Source organism: Eretmochelys imbricata, chromosome 2 (assembly GCF_965152235.1).
Source record: "Eretmochelys imbricata isolate rEreImb1 chromosome 2, rEreImb1.hap1, whole genome shotgun sequence".
Classification (NCBI taxonomy): domain Eukaryota; kingdom Metazoa; phylum Chordata; order Testudines; family Cheloniidae; genus Eretmochelys; species Eretmochelys imbricata.
Window position 1 is genome coordinate 13,785,782 of NC_135573.1, and position 18,063 is coordinate 13,803,844.

An 18,063-nucleotide genomic window follows, 5' to 3' on the forward strand; every position below is an offset into this window, starting at 1 on the left:
GCAAAACACATTTTCTCTACCCTCATTCTTGGAAACAGCTAAACAGTTTGCACTAAAAATTTCCAGAAAGTTTCAGCTTCAGGCAGACACCTAGCACAGAAAGTTTCAGCTTGAATGGTTAATACTGGGCAAACGGTCAGGCAACATGGATAGGTTGTGCTATGGCCCCACCTATAATAAATATATTTTGATAGATATGACACAGTAGTTGAAAGGAAAAATAAGCCATTAACAGTGCCATTTTCAACACTGATATACATGGATGTAGATTAATATTTCTTCCTTAATCATCTAATAAATCCTTCTTTGAAGAAAACAGAATTATTTTCAAATTCTCCACAAGACTCCATTAACCTACTCGTATTTTCCTGATTTCTTTTAAGAAGTAACTGTTAAGAAATAAAAACTTCCCTAAATGCCCAAATATCCTTCTTTCATCTTGCAAAATAGAAATGAATTCATTTCCCTGCTCCTAGGAGGTTTTGAGGACGAGAGCTTGGCTATTTTACATAGATGTCTACCACTCACTGCAGCACACATCTCTGTGAAAGCAATGTGAGAAAAACAACTAATTAAAGCCATCCTAGATCATTTCCTTAGTTACCACAGAAAGCTTCGGATTGCACAGAGTGGATGTAACTGCAGCACCTCAGAGACCACTGTAGTGGTTTCACTGCATTTTATATGGCTGGAATATCAAAAAATATTTAGATTAATCAAGCCTAGTGAGGAAATTCAGAGAGACCTGGCCAAGCCGGGGGAATGTGCTTCAGCACAGTAGATGGAATTCAGTTTTGACTCATGGAAGCTCATGCACATTGGAAGGAGGAATTTGAACTGCTCATTGCCATCGCTGGGCCCTAAACTAGTTATAACTGCCCAAGGAGAAAAGACCTGGGCACCGCAGTGGACAACTCAATTAAACCACCGTTCAGTCTGTAGGAGTTCTCAAAAAAGCTGGCAAAACATTAAGATACATGAAGAATGGGATAGAAAATAATACTGAGAGTATTGTAATGCCATTATATAAATCAGTGGCACACACTGACATGGATTTCTGTGTTCAATTCTGGTCACCATGGGCCACATTTCCAAAGGTATTTAGGTGCCTACATTTGCAGATAAACACCTAAGTAGGTTAGGTGTTTTTGAAAATCCAAGTAGGTTCTCACCTGCATCTTAAAGCATGTTAATACCTTTGAAGATCTGGGCCTATACCTAATAAAGATTGAGCAGGAAGAGAGGGGGTTCAGAGAAGGACACTAAGGCTAGTAAGAGACATGGAGAGACTTCCATATCACATGAGACTAAAAAAGACTAGGACCTCTGAGTTTAGAGAGGAGATGAATACAATAGGACATGACCGAGGCAGAATCAAAATAATGAATGGTATTGAAAAGGTAAGTTGGGCTTTCCTGTTTATCCTCTCTTAAAGTAAGTGAATAAGGGAACATATGATGAAATTGAAAAGTAACAAATGTTAAACTGATGAGAGTAAAAACACTTTTTGCGTATCACAGTTAATCTGTGGAACTCACTGCTACAAAATATCACTGAAGCCAGTGGCTTAATAGGTGTTACTAACAGGGCTGCTACTTTGAAAACAGTTAAAGTAGGAAGGATATACACCTGCCTCTTTCATGGCATATACTAATCACTAACCTATGGGTGTTAGGACAAAACTTCCCCTCTGGGCAGGTTATTCTATGACTGTCTACTATGGGATTTCTGGCATTTTCCTCTGGTGCAAGTATTTGGTTCTAGCTGTTGTAAGAGAGAGGATAGTGGCTAGATGGACTATTGCTGGTCTGTTTTAGTATGGAAAATCTTATGTGTACAAGATCATTTATTTGTAGTCATACCCAGCAATATGTTGGAGGGCACAGACATCAAGAGAGTCCTGACCTCTAAGCCTTCATAATTCAACAGGCCCACCACCCACAAATGGAGCATACAGCTCCTAATACAGCAATGGTGGAAATGTTACAAACAGAGCACTATTGAAATTTATAGAATTTTAGAATTCTAGAAATTTATAGAATCTGCTTTAATGAGCTGAGCCCCTGGCTAGACACCCCTACAATCCTGATGTTTAGATCCAGTGCTGACAGTGACTTCCTTTGTGGCTTTGGGGAAGGCATGGATCCTGTTTGCCTCACCCTGTCTGACAGTATATCTGTCAGCCTCCTAGGGTGTTGTGAGGATTAAGCAGTTAATACTCTGCTTCCTTGAATTCCCATTATTGCTTTCCATATGTTCTGCTCATGTGTCTTCCCATGGCTCCCTCTGCCTGCCCCATGATTCCCCCACATGCCCACTGGGACAGCCCCTCTCTTTCTGCCACATCTGTCAGTCCCCAGTTTCTGCACCCAGCTGCCTGCTTCTGTTGTCCCTCTTTTTCCTAACTCTTAATGTCACTTTGGGGAGGATGGCGGCTGCTACTACGTGAGGCTTGCTAGCTGAGTGCTCCCCCCTACCTCTGTGAGCAAAGAGAAGTCTACAGTGGAAGGGCATGGGGGTAGGAGGCCAGCACTGATTAATAAATCGCACCTTGCTGTGGCAGGGGGATCATAGACATGGCCCAGGACTGTCCCTTCTTGGAATGAATTTAAAAAATTCAGGGGTAGCCTTAGCTACTTCAGGACTGCCAACAAAGATGTCAGCCTGGGCTATCACTTCAATCCTTAGGCATAGACTCCTCCAAAGTATTTCCATTTCTGCATCTCAAGTAGCTGCTCTTAAGCGTTTCAGTCCAAATTCAACAGTAAGGTATTTCCATGGGAAGTAGGTGCCTAAAGAACTTTGAGGATCTGGACCTCCCTGTCTTCTTGCTATGGGGCTTGTTCTGCCTGTGATCTCTAGTCCTACCTCAAAAAGAAAAGGAGTACTTGTGGCACCTTAGAGACTAACCAATTTATTTGAGCATAAGCTTTCGTGAGCTATATCTTATGCTCAAATAAATTGGTTAGTCTCTAAGGTGCCACAAGTACTCCTTTTCTTTTTGCGAATACAGACTAACACGGCTGTTACTCTGAAACTAGTCCTACCTCATTAACTTCCTCTGAGCACCTATGAAGAGAAACCAGGCTGATGTTAAACCCTGCCAGCTACCTGTAATCAGGTGTTCTACATTTTCTGTCGGGTTGTTGTGCACAGTTAAGGAGCTCTTCATATCACCCAGGTGGTTGAATTATAGGGGTGGGTGAAGCAACCCCTGCTGTCATTTGCATGAAGATCATTAAGATGGAAGTTGTTCTACACTGGAAATAGCATTTACTGTGGGATGAGCCTTGATGTGGTGTTCTTTCAGGTTTTTTAAGCCCTCCGGCAGACTGCTCCCAGACACTCCCTGCGTCTGCTCCGCGCTATTAGCTAGAGAGGGCTGGAAAACTTTTGCATCAGGCAGAAGCTGCAGAGCTGCATTTAGAAATCCTCCCACTCTCATTAGTGCTGCTTCATTTCGGATTACCTGGGAATGTCTGTGCTAGTTATTAGCACTATTCCTGGAACAGATAAGCCACCCACATCAGAGATACGATTGCACAAAAAACTACCCTCAGTGAAATTGGGGTCATCTAGGATGTTTTCAAGGCTGCTATCAGCCAGTGTGTAAATTCCAGCTTGATTTACAGATCCTTCCCCTAGTATTCTCCTCTTGTTGATATTACCTTCAATTATTCCTGTACAATATTCAGGCAATGAAAAGCCCAATCCAAAGCAAAGCAGCTAGGAGGTCTAACTTTTACAATGCTGTGATGAAAATTGAATAACCATTCTCCTCCTTTTTCCCTCTCTCCCATTCTCCCAACCCTCAACTCAACAAGTAGCAAAGGCAACAAAGCACTAATAAAAAATACCATCCAGAGAGGAATCATCTCTATAATAGAAGAGGAAAGATGTGAATTCTCTCCTTGTTTGCAGCCTTCTAGAAGTGCCTTTACTGCTCTTGAAATTACATGTGCATTCATGTATGTCATCAGAGCTTTGATGTCCTCGGACATAATGCACTGTGAATATCTACACAATATAAAGTATTATTATCAGGGAGCTACTGTAGCACCCCACAATTACTTACAAAGTGGTTGTTATTGTTATGCTTTGTAGGCTCACAGGGACTCATTGTCCTTAAAGGTGCCTGCTCTATTTGAATAAAAACTTGATGACCGTGACTCTCTCCTTTTTTTTAGGAGTGGGAGGGATGGTGTAGTCAAGGGTAAATGACAAAGAGAACAATGTTTACCCACTTCTCATTTGGAGAATATGGAGTTTAGTTTAGGTTAGTTTACCCACTTGTTTTTTTACACCTGTTCCTCTGAACAAGGTCATCCCCCAAACATCATGGTTTCTTCCTCCCGGTGCCATTATACACTACAAAGACCCAGGTGATGAAATCTCAGCTTATGTGGAGATAGTGTACCGTTTTTTTAAAAAAGTAGCAGAGACCAAGTTGGGGAGGGTGGGGGAGATGTGCAAGGCTGAAGGCAGAAACTGCACAATGCAGGAGGAAGATAGAATGGGCCAGAACCTCATCTACTGTGCGTCAGTGACTTCACTGGAGCTATGCCTGTTTAAACTAGCTGAGGATCTGGCCCACAGCCTTTACAGAGCATGCTGTTTTCCTTATTCTGATGAAGTTCCTTGTTGAGCATCAGAAGAAAGCAACTATTTCAGTAGATCTTTATCACGGTCAGATGACCACCTTCTGGTGGCTCTGGGCTGTATGTTGCTTCCTTAGGAAAAAGAAAAGGAGTACGTGTGGCACCTTAGAGACTAACCAATTTATTTGAGCATGAGCTTTTGTGAGCTACAGCTCACTTCATCGGATGCATACAGTGGAAACTGCCTTTATTTGAGCATGAGCTTTTGTGAGCTACAGCTCACTTCATCGGATGCATACAGTGGAAACTGCCTTCCTTAGGAGTTATTCCAGCAGGCCACTAGGGATGGATGCAGAGTTTTCTGTTCTCCCACTGAACCCTTTTCCAGGCTGGAGAATAAAGTAGTTAGATCCACAGCAACAGCAGCCTAAATGCACTTATTAAGACAAGGGACAAATTACTATTTAAAACCAACACGAGAAAATATCCCCATTGAATTAATGAGCACATCAAATCTTTCAGTTTAATAAGGGACAGATTGTTCCACCCTACTCCCTATGAGCAGCACCCCACTCTGCAAGCTGACCCACAGATGTCTGTGGAATCTTTCAGTGACATAGGTTGTATTCAACATGGGTAAATGTAGCAGAATCTGTCCCTAAACTTTTCTGAATTGGCCTACAAGTGTTTGACAATGATTTCTGGTGTCAAAACCTAAAGAGAAGAAACTAAAAAGGTCCAGAGGCATTCTGTAGATTTGGGGTAAAGCCTCATAAGTCAAGACCAGTGGGTCATCCTAATAGGGAGTAGGGTCAGAGCTGGACGGAAGACTACGGTCCCAAATCTTTTCCCCCTAAGCAACTACCATCCTAAGGTAATTCTCATTGTCCTCCTTCTAAAAACAGACAGCCACCAAGCCTGGGGGGTCTTTTCTTTCAGCTCAGTTGTTGTTTCATCTGTCCCTTCATTAGTTCTCAATTCCGTTCACTGGAATTAGAACTAAAATAAGAAACTATTTTCTTTCATCTTCTGTAACAGGGGATGAGTCCCTTTCATGCCCAGCCTGTTCAGTTTCTTCCACATTCAGCTAACCTTCCTAAAGACACCAGATTTGGGGCACCATCTGCCTCAAGCGTTCATTACTGGTTAGAAATTCGTTTCTGGCCAGCATAGGCAAGCTGGCAAATGGCAAGCAAACTGGTGGTGAGATTACACAGAGTGGGGTTCTGTGTAAAATCTGCTTTGCTGATCTTGTTATTACCAGAATGTTCTGTCCTAGCCTTTTGTTGTTCCAGAAATCTTTCAAGCATATAATAGATAAAGTTCCAACATGTCAGAACCTCCAGGTTCAGTTGACATCTTGGTAATTTGTTTCCCATAGCAACTCATTCAGAATTCCTGACCTTGATAGAGTAGCTAACGTGGCCACTCCTAGCGCATTTTCAACACCCTGGTTAGGTCGCAAGTAAACAATGACAAGTATATTTGCTGTCCAGATTGTTTTTGTCCTGATTTCTTTCTCTTATTGATCCTTGTCTGCTATGCTCCACTAATGGTACCTGCCAACAATAGCTTTCTTTTGGGACACTCATTTTTTAGAAAAAACTGTGGTATGCTGACACAAGAGGATGGTAAACCATACAAATTAATACATAGCATCTGTATGGACTAGATCCTCAACTACTGTAAACAGGAGTAGCTCCACAGTCCTTTTTATCCATAGAGCGTTTACGAAGTTGGTAAGCATTATTAGCCCCATTTCATAGATGAGGGAACAGAGAATAGGGTGATTCTGAGGCATCTAAAACTAAACAACATTTGAAAATGGAGTCTTAAGAGAGTTATCCAAGGTGACAAAGTGAGTAAGCTGCACTTTATATCCTCTCTCATCTCTACAAGGACGTAGAATTGTCTGGGGGAAAGCTGAACTAAATCAACACATTCAATTCCACAGGTGAAATCCTAGCCCCATTGAAGTGAATGGAATTTTTGCCGTTGACTTCAATGGGGCCCGGATTTTACCTATGTGTAACTTAATTAGGGCTGCTTGGTAATTTACTGTAAACCATTTTTAATAAAAAATTGGTGGCTTGACTAAATAATATTTTTCATGAAAACTGTCTACTTTTGTGGAAAATTTCAGCTTTTCACCCCCAAACTGCACACCTGGAAACTGAAAAGTTTTGGGGGTTTTGCTGAAAACCAGAAAATCTTAATTCAGAAATGGTGCTTTGTGGCTTCCATGGAGTTGTAGTTCATATGCCTCATGCCCCCATTCGCCTCTATGGAATAAAGTTCTCAGATGAACTTCATCTCCTATGATGCACCACAGTGAGAGACTCCAATTATATATTGTGGTGGCTCAGCAAGAGAGGAGACCTTGGTGCACGATGGGGGATATAATCTAGCCAAGGAGCCTGGCCCATGGAGAAGAATGCAAACCTGAAGCACTTGAACCACAACTCTGGAGACACCACTGTGGTGTCTTTGAATTGAAGGTTTCAGCTGAAAGTTTTTAGTTTTTGATTTTTCACCAAAAAGTCAATATTTACCACGAGAAAAATAAAATGCCACTCGTCTCTAAACTTAATATTGTTCAGTTATTGCTACTCAAAATAGCGAACATAAAATCCTTTATTTGGCGACTATGTTATTTTCTTTTTAAAAGAAAAAATGTGTGTTGAGTGGTGGGGAGCATCTTCTTTCCTCTCCTCTAGTACTGTGTGTGAATCTGGTGATCAGGGATAATGGGGTTTGTGTGAATAACAAAGCTGAGAATAAATAATGTCAGATTTATTCAGTTTTGGGGTTGTTGATACATTTTTTTTTAAACTGAATCCCTGGACCAGCATTAGTGGTCAGTAAAAAAGCCAAGCCATTCTCCTATGTAAAGGCCCAGGCGGCAGAACTCCTTTGCAATTTAAATTTCAATGTTCCGTTTGCCAAATGAAAATATTGTGCAACATCCAAACATTATAGAAACCTGCTAGCACCCTAGGAATATTCATTGTACTACAAACACAGGGTGGGGCAGCTACAATGAGAAACCCAATAAACAATCATTCCGCTAGTAAAGGCAATATGCAATGATTAAGCGATGGGTAACTAATACATTATGACAGGTGTCAGAGTAGCAGCCGTGTTAGTCTGTATTCGCAAAAAGAAAAGGAGGACTTGTGGCACCTGAGAGACTAACAAATCTATTTGAGCATAAGTTTTCGTGAGCTACAGCTCACTTCATCGGATGCATCCGATGAAGTGAGCTGTAGCTCATGAAAGCTTATGCTCAAATAAATTGGTTAGTCTCTAAGGTGCCACAAGTACTCCTTTTCTTAATACATTATAGTTTATACCTTAGTCCTGTGATTCTGTGAGGAAAGCTCAGCAAGATTCTAAGCCTTCCTGGACCTTCTGTAACTACTAGCTTTATTTAATGAACAAAAGAATGTATGAGCCTGCAGAATCTTTTGCTTACAAAGCAATAATGCCTATCCAGCTGATTTGCAAATAGAATAACAAAATATCATCATTCTTAGCTACATAATAATGATAATATCATACATTTATTTAGTATCTTTCAACATAGAGGGACTTAACATCCATATATAAGTTACAGCAGACTAGATTCAGACTTTACACCAGCATAAATCAGGAATAACTCCACCAACATCAAAATAACCCAGATCAGAATCAATCCCAAAGTCTGCAGGTTATTACTGGTCTTTTTATTCTCCAGGAATTCCCGTTTTCTTAAGCCACAAAGCTCCCTATGGTTGCTGTCCTTTCTGCTGGCTCTGAATCTTATGACAATGCAGGGTTAGCTGTAGACAATCGCTGTCACAAAAAACGCAGCAAGGAAATATGCCTGAATATTTTGAAAAGTGCCATGCCGTGTGCGCAATTCAAGTAGGTGCAGGTGAGCCGTAAACAAACCGCACCGCTAAGCAGCTTCTCGGCTTTTCACGTCCTTAGCAGATGGGCCTGCAGTACACAGAAGGGCTATTGTTACACTTTAATCTCTTTTCAGTACAGGAAGCTACTGTTCTCTCTATTGATAAAACATAAATTGCTTATTCTACAAAGCAGCCTTCATCTGACCACTGTCTGCACACCCCTCTCACTGAGCTCCTGCTAATCTCTCTCTACTTCCTTTTAGTCTGTGCTCTATTTAGGAGCTTGAGGGATTTCGTTATAAAGCCATGTGGCCTCATACAGAAGTGGGATTAGTGTGAGTGTATGTAGGGAGGAGGAGTTCCTTTCCTTTCCTGCCTGTGTGATGAAAGGGTGGGGGGGGGAGGGGAGGAGAAATGTGCAGCCTGTTACCAAGGCCAGTAAAATTTCAAACGCAGATCATGTTAGATTTCATATTGAGTGTGCACCTCAATAGCCCTGTAACCTCGTGAGCCAAGTCTCCATGTTATATCGGAATTATGGAGATCCCTAGAGGTTAATAATGATGGGGGGCGGGGGGCAGATTCTCAGTTGATGTAAACTGGCAATGCTCCATTGACTTCAACAGAGTACACCAATTTATTCCAGTGGAGAATCTCTCCTCAGATTTGTAGGTGTCCTGACCATCTACAGCACCACCTGAAGTCAGCTGGGAGCTGCCAGTACTCAACATTTCGGGAAATCAGGCCTCCTATTTTATTTGTGGAGTTAGACTGTAATAAGAAGGAGATAAAGGATAATACAGAAATATTGTTGTGTCAGCATAGAAGTCAGGGGAGCACCCTTGCCTTGAATTCTGTAAGAGCGTCTGGTCCAATGGGGCAGACAGCAAACAGAAAAAGTCCAGGAAAGTGTAACAAAAACTATTACGAGGACTCAGAGAGAGATTAAATAGAGCAAGATTTTTTAGGAAGAAAAGAAGAGGATTAAAAATGAGGCCCAGAGATAAGGAGACACTGGAAAAAATGGAAATGTAAAATATAAAATGACCAAAAGGAAATACTTCTGAATGTAAAGTGTGCCACATGACTGATATCCTATGATTCTAGAGGAGGGGGCAAGTAGCCTGTATTATACCCATATAACAGGGGTGGCCAAATTTACTGACGCTCTGAGCCACACAGGACAATCTTCAGAAGTTCGAGAGCCAGGGCGCAGGGCTTCAGGCCCGCTCCTGCTGAAGCCCCGAGACCCCCCTTTCCACTGGGCAGAAACCCTGAGACCCTCCTCCCCACAGGGCAGAAGCCCCTACCCCACCACCCCACTGCAAAGCAGAGGACCCGAGCTCCTCCCCCCGGTCTGGTAGGTGGAGAATGGGAGAGGGGTGAGGGGCTCTGAGAGCCTCACTTTAACAGTAAAAGAGCTGTGTGTGGCTTGTAAGCCACAGTGTGGCCACCCCTGCCATATCACATAGGAAAAATGAAGACAAGAATCAAACTTCAATGGGGCTCCACACTTGCTTAAAGTTAAGTGTCTGGCTGGTTTGAAGCCTCGATAGCTTGCTCAAAGTCACAAAGTAATTAGTGGAAGAACTAGGAACACAGCTAGGAATTTTATTTCCCTACCCACCCGCAATTCAGAGGCCTGTGTTCTCACCAGCAGACACTACTGCTTCATCATAATTAATACACATTGTATTTACACTTCAAGATTTGATTGGGGAAACTATCTTTCCATTATCATTTTTGATTAATGATTCTCACGGCATGAAAACATCCAGGGGGAAAGTATCTTCTTGTCTGATTCTCAGTCAATGTTTGTCTGTTCTTAGATCATACACATCAGTAAAATCAGCCAACCCTCTTTTGAAATATTTGCAGTAAAGCCATCAAAGGCATTTCCATAAGGACTGGATTCTGCCAGATACATCCCGAAGTACCCAAAGAGGGCAACAGAATGATATGAGGTTTTAGGGTGGACTAAGGGAACTGAATCAAAGGAGTAAGGGGGGTGAAATTAAGCAAGGGTGAATTCAGCCTAAATACCAGCATTAAATCTCCCAGCAGTGAGGGGATTAGACTATCAAATAACTTCACTAGTTGCGGGATCCCATCTCTTGAGTCATTTAAAACTAGGGTGACAAATCAGTGAAGTGAAAACAGTAAATTAGGGACCAATCTTGCAATGGCAGAAGGATGAACTAGATCACATTAGAGAAGGAAAACCCCTGTTATGTTACCAGTCCTAGGACAGTGGCAACACCGTCCATCTCTGGGCATCGCAATTTACCCAGGGATGCCACCAATTTTCTTAACATGTCTGATCTCAAAATACCACCCTCCAGAGGGTGATGCCTTTAAGATCAGCATTACAGTGTCAGAAACATTGATTTGCTAGCCCCACATATTTGTTCTTCTTAGAAGCAGAAAGCTAAAAGTGCTTTGGGTCCACCCACTGCCTTCCCATAAGCAGCAGAACATTCACATAGCTTTCATTTTGTGATCATCTCATCAGAGACAGAAAAAGGACGTCTTATTTATTCTAGGCACTTTTGTTGATGACATACTGGTCGCCATAAAAGCTGGAAAGTCAGATCAATTTTATGAGCAATTAAATAGGGTCTATTCAAAGGTAATTAATTTTATAGTGGAGGTTGAACAAGGTGATAGTATAACATTTTTACATGCATTGATGATAGCGGGAAATGATGGCTCACTGACTATTAAATGGTTCCAAACGTTCACACTGCAGATTTTAGGTCTGTTTGCCCTATTGCTATGAAAGAAGTTCTCATCTCCTGGACGGTTTTTAAAAAGCAATTTATGCACGCTCTAATGAATACTATGTATGTCACAGTCTTTATGAAAATTAGCTCTTCACTTTATTGATTGTGGATATCTTATGCTCATTTGCGATGTGATCAACAGTTAGATGTATACCAGTGGAGATAATAGTTTCTTCCGATTTCTAGAGAAGAAAATGGAGGAAAGGCATGTAATGAGCAACATTAGAGGTTATGTTCCCTGCTTCCTTTGGGGTTGCTTATGTGAAATTTAGAATGCAGTTAACAACTTGCACATAGCACCACAAGAGCTTGCTCAGGGAAGTGAAAAATCATCACCCTCCAATACTGAGAGTGGGAGGTCAAAGCCAATGCTAGGAACACCGAAACTGCCATGTTGGATCAGACTCAAGGTCCATCTATCTCAGTATCTTGTCATTGACAGTGACTGGCACCAGCTGCTTCAAAGGAAGGTGTAAGAAACCTGCAGTAGGCAAATGTGGGATAATCTGCCCCTCACATAGGTCTCATCCTGATCTCTAATAGATATTGGATCAGGCCACAAAGCATGACGGATCATCCACAAAATTATTATCTTTAATTATGATAACTGAATATTCCCAATACCCACATAAATATCCAATCCCCCTTTTTTTTTTGTCTTGCTAAATTCTTGATCTCAACCAATTCCTGTGTCAATGAGTTTCACAGCATAATTACACGCTCTGTGAAAAAGTATTTCCTATTAGCAGGTTTGAATTTACCAGCTTTTAATTTTATTAAATGTCCCCTGGTTCCTGCTTTGAGCTAGGAAGAACAGCAGTTCCCAATCAATCTTCTCCAGAGCATTCATTATTTTATATCTTTTTATAATGTCCCCTCTGAGTGGTCTCATTTCTAGGAAAGCAACACTACTCCTTTCAATCGCTCTTCATATGGGAGTTTTTTCCATGCACTTGTTCATTCTTGTTGCCTTTCTGTGAACGCCCTCTAATTTGCCGGTATTCTTGAGATGAAATGGCCAGGACAGCATAAAATATTCCAGCTACCACCACACCAATAATTTCTATAAAGTCATTATCCATTTCCAATCCATTCCTTATGCAACCTAATATCTTGCTTGTTACTCATCTTCTTTCTATACCATTAATAAAGAAATTATACATGGAATCTACTGTGCAACCTTGAGGCAGCCCACTATTAATTAACCTTTTACCATGATGAAAATTGACAATTTAATCCTATTCTTTGCTTTCTGGCTCCTACCTAGTATTTGATCCAGGGTTTTGCCTCTCAAATCATGACTACTTAGCTTCCTTAGTAACATCTTGCATAGACTTTGTCAAAAGCCTTTGGGAAGTCTGAATAAATTATGTCACTCTTACATTTTTTCAAACATAATCAAACTTGCTCCACATTAAAAGTGAAATTCACCACTATGCAAAGGGACAATACAAGGTCTGTGGATAACTCAAGTCTTACGTAAGTGCTATTTTTAGAAATTAAGTGGGACATCCATGGTGCCTGGGCCTTGTTCTGGCCCTCTACACAGAGGTGAATATACCTAGATGCTGTCATGATTGGCCAGTGGTCCTAGCTCAGCAAAGTACTGAAGGGGGTGATAATCTTTCCATCTGTATTCAGGAAAACACAGTAAAGAACTAACTTTTAGCACATCCTGAGCTCCACTTGAAATCAAGTGTCAAGAGGCTCCTCCATCAGCTCCAGGAAACTTGGCTAGCAAGCCCTCCTTGTGAATTATACAGCACACCCCATCCACCGGGGTAGCTTCACCGAGTGTGTTATTATTGCTTCTTCCTTAAACTCCAGGTACAACACAGTACAACAACAGGTGGATGGATGACCTTTCTTGATCCCTGGGTCAGCTTTCTATACTGCTTTCTTCTCCTGGGTTTTCCTGTGTAAACAATCCCTTCTATGATTCCAAACCCATTCAAGCCACGTAACTCCTTCCTGCTCTAACCACACTTGGTGTCCTGGATGATCTCAGTGATCGGGGTGCTGTCTTCCAATGGGCTCTATTTGTAGCTGCTAACAGCACAATGTCACATCAAGTAATTAAGTCAAGTTCCTTAAGCCATTAAAGTTAAGCACATGCTTAAGTGCTTGGCTCACTTGGTGCCTATAGAAATACAAATGTTAACCAGCCAGACAAGACTTTAATTCTATTTATTCTCAAGTGTTCTTTGTCATGGGGATTTGATGGGTGAGCAGTTCAAATGTCAGAGGATGTTTCAGCAACATAAATTGGTGTTTGCTGTTGTGTATATTTAAGAGGTGAGCCATACTGAGGAACTGGAGATGCTGAGAGATGTGGAAATATTGCATACTCCCTGGAATATGGCGTGGGAGGCACTAACCCACATTGCCAAGCTGATTGCTGTGTCTGCTTCTGAAAGCTGCCTGATTCTAATGCCTTTAATGAAGATTATTAAATGAGTTAGCTGGAGTGTGGAGGGACTGCTGTGACTGGTTAAAAGCAAGAATGCCCAAACCTGAAGTGCTGTTTCTGCAAGAAATTCACTTGTGTTCTCAGGACATGTCAATATCAGCAACAGAATTGTTACAATTCTCTGATAGAAGATGGAATAGCACTGAAGCAAGAGATCTCCTGTTAAGATCTCTGGTATGTGTCCAGTAGAACAATATGGTTCATCTATTTTAAAATTAAAATGAACCTTTTCAAGAATAATTAAAGTATCTGAGACAACTGGCTGAGTAGTTTAAGAGTTTCATTGACAGAGGAGGGTTGATTTGTCAGTCCAACTCTCTTATCCACCAAGGCTGCCAGTGTCCAGCCTTGCTCATCAACTACCTCTCCAGACAATTAAAAAGTGGCATGGATGGACCTTTAAGGGATACTTATCAGTCTCTAAGGTGCCACAAGTACTCCTTTTCTTTTTGCGAATACAGACTAACACGGTTGCTACTCTGAAACTTATCAGTTCTTGGTGTTGGCTAAGATTCATGACTTTCTGACAATAGAAAATGTGACTTCTTCAATGTTCTAGAAACACTCCCTGTGAGTGGGTTCCAATTCCATTGACACAATAAGACTCAATAGAAGCTGTTTTAAAATAATGAATTATTATGGGAGTACTTGGTTCATGGATCATCACAATGGTATGCTATGTATCTTAATTGTCCCTTACAATGTCAATAAGTGCTTTATTTAAGGATCATATCTTTACAGCTGGCCAGAGAGTGAATTTCACCCTGTGCAGTAGTCCAGAACAAGATGTATGCATGGATATAAGTGATATATATATATATATATATATATATATATATGTATCTTAACAGAGACATATGTGGCACATAGGGCTGGTGCTGGTCCTTTTCAAAGGGGTGAATTTCACCCATATGCACCTATCATAAATAAAATGAAAATGTCAACATTAATCAGACGATTTAAAACCTAGTTTATCTGTCATACCTGGATATGCACTTGCAGAGCAACTCTGGGTATAAAATTGCTATGAGAAATACTTGCTGCAAATGCATAGCAACAGTGACTGATTTTTGTCAATTAAATAACTGGGCTCATTTAACCTAAAATAAGATGACTCAGCAGCAGACCTCCACATCCCAGATGAATAACCTGAAGGTTAAACTTTAAGTAACAATTTCTATTAAATACTTAACATCAACACTTTTAAAAAATCCTACTCAGTAATTAGTTATGAGAGATCCATGACATCTGGTGTATGCATTGCCACTTGAACCATGACCCAAGAATGGAAAGATTCTGGGAGGCACAGAATGGAAGCAAGCAGCAAGAGTTATCATTGGATGTGCCTGAACCATAATGACCAACGACCTGTTCAAACCCAGTTCACAGGGAGCCAGTAACTCCATTTAGGTCACAAGGATTATCATTTGGAGGGACTGTGATCCAGTGTTCCAACTGATCGCAGAAATGGTCTTTAACTGAGTCAACAAATTCCTCCGTTGGCGCATAGACTACTATGACAGTGAGGTAACCATGCCAATGTTTAAAACGGGCAATAAGTAAATGAGGAGACACAGGAATCCAGGTTGTCAGGAAGGACTTGGCCTCGCCCCACAGTAGTAGTGCTACCCCAGGTAAATGGTTGGTACTGTCAGAATACAGACGTAAGGAATCTTCCACCTCGTGACCTCCATGATCTGTCAGCCTTGCTTCTGTTAGTCCTGTGATTTATATACCAAGACGGTCCATTTCGCGTCAGACAGCAACCTGATGCAACGTTGAAGAGTAGCAACATTCCAAGTTGCAATTCTGGTGGACTGTCAAAGTTCCCAGATACAATTGGATGCATTTTCACAATGTACTGCAGACATGCCTACCGACATCAGAGGATGCACGTCCCTAGGGGGGTTTGGCACAAACCTGTCATGTTTGCACCGAGGGGAGACAGCACCGACAAGGCATCTACAGCTGAAAGTGAGGCAAAGGCTTTAACCCTGGTGCTGATTACTAGGTTATTCATGTTTTGCTGGCATGCCTGGAGCCTTTGCTCCATTGGAAGTGTTGTCCCCAACAGTCAGGCTTTACGAGGAACAGGTCCACATTAGATGCCATTTTGGCCCTTCGCTTGTTGTTGAAGTTACATCATGAGTTCAGGAAGCCCCTGCACATAGCGTATGTTGATCTTAAGGCTGCATTTGATTCAGTAAGCCATGTTGCGTTATGGAAGGCCTTAAAGGGTGTAGGTGTCCCTACCACGCTGTTAGACTTGATTAGAGAGCTGCATAATGGAACCACTGCCCATGTTCATCTGGGAAACTGGGTGTCAGAGCCTTTTAAATCACTATTTGGTGTTAGGCAGGGTTTCATTTTGGCCCCTACACTCTTTTGTCGGGCAATAGATTTCATAATGCAGCATTCCGTCAGGTTCATAGGCATTGATGTTATACCAATAAAATAAAAACCAGCAGGATCCTATTAAAGGGGAAAAGGCAAAATGCCACATTTATTGTGAATACAGAAAGAATCATAGTAAGCAGTTAGTTATAGCTATAACATTCCATTCGATTTCATATTTATTCACACATTCATTCATACACACGCACACAGGTTCTGCAAGGTTGTTATCGTAGTTACCAGCCTTAGAGTTGCTCATGCCAACCCACTGGCCAGGTGGCCTGGACATGAGGAGGGAGCAGGGTCTTGTCAGATGCACATCTGATGCTCCTGGAAGTTGGTTTGCAGAATCAGACCTGAAAGTTCTCACTTTCTAGAGTCCATTTGTATAGGAATTTCTTCCTATACCAGTCTATGGGAATTGCTTCATCATGCTGTTGCTGAATCAATCAGCAGATGACACATTCCTGACGGTTCCGTGCTGCCAGATGTTATCTTGTTCTTTGGTTCTCCCATCCTTGAGGCTGTTGAGTGGATTCCAGTCTGCCCTCTGAGGGGTCCTCTGGTTGTTTCCACTTGATGCCTGCTTCAGCCAATGGACACTGGATTCTTAGGCTGGCACTTCCCTGATCATTCAGTTATTATCCACATGAAGCATCAATCCACATACATCCTCTATCTCTATTTTAATCACAATTGTTAACAAAGTGAGATAAATACGACAAAAGGGCGGGGAGTCTCTGTGTGCTGTTTCTGTTTTTACAGAGTATTGCTTTGAGTATCTCTCTGTGTGGGTAGTTGTTGTTACAAAGAATTGCTTTGAGAACAGACTCTCTCTTAGAATGTACTAACACAATTAGCAGCTTGCAAGTTTCACACAGAAAGGGGGAGAAACAGTACCAAAAATCAAGAGACCTCTTAATTAGTAGTACCCTGGAATTTAAACTATGGGGAATCAAACTCATTTGTGATTTTAATACAGCAACTTCTTTAATATGATCCAGCAGTGATCTCTCGCTCAAAGACCTTGACTACGCTGATGATGTTGTTCTTTTAGTACAGAGCCCTGACAGGTTTCATAAGGCACTCCAGCATATGGAGGAGGAGCTAAGGTTGATCTCCACATTTCATGGTCAAAGATAAAACTGTAAAACCTAGGACCAGGTCCACCCGTGACTCCAATCTCTTTGAACAACGAAACTGTCGAATCAGTTTCCAGCTTTTGCTATCTGGGTTCTAAACTTACCAGCTCCTCCAATTCTCACATGAAGGTTTTCCATCAGATTGGCATTGCAGCATCAGCCATGGGCTGTTTACGATAGATATGGAATCAACATCATGTTAGTATGACAACCAAGTTCAAGTTTTATTCAATCTGTATCCTTCCCATACTGTTGTACGGCTGCGAAACATGGACACTACACCATTCAGACTGGACAAAGCTGGCGGCTTTTCACACAAAATGTCAATGTTGCCTTTTGGGCATAAAGTGGAATGACTTCATCTGTAATGCAAATGTTTATGGTCGCTCAGGTCTATAGACTACTGGGGCCATTGTCCGCAGGTGGCGCCTTATGCTTTTCAGACATGTCGCAAGGATGTCACAAGACATTCCAGCAAACGCCGTTCTCTGGGTGGCTTGTAACATATGGGATAAAATTCCACCAAGCAAGGGGTGGAGGTGACAGAGACAGATACCCTATTACATGGGTTCATCAAGTGTGTTCTGATGTTGGACTCTCAGGCCGTCAAGTCTTTGCGGTTGCGCAGGGCAGGACCAAATGGCGAACGATTGCTATGGCTGACTGTCTGGCTAAGCATTGAAGAAGGAGAAGAAGAAAAAGAAGAGTAATCAGTGTCCATCCTGGTATACAAATATGGACAAACTGTTTTTTTTAAAAACTTGTTTAAAAAGTCATTCTAAA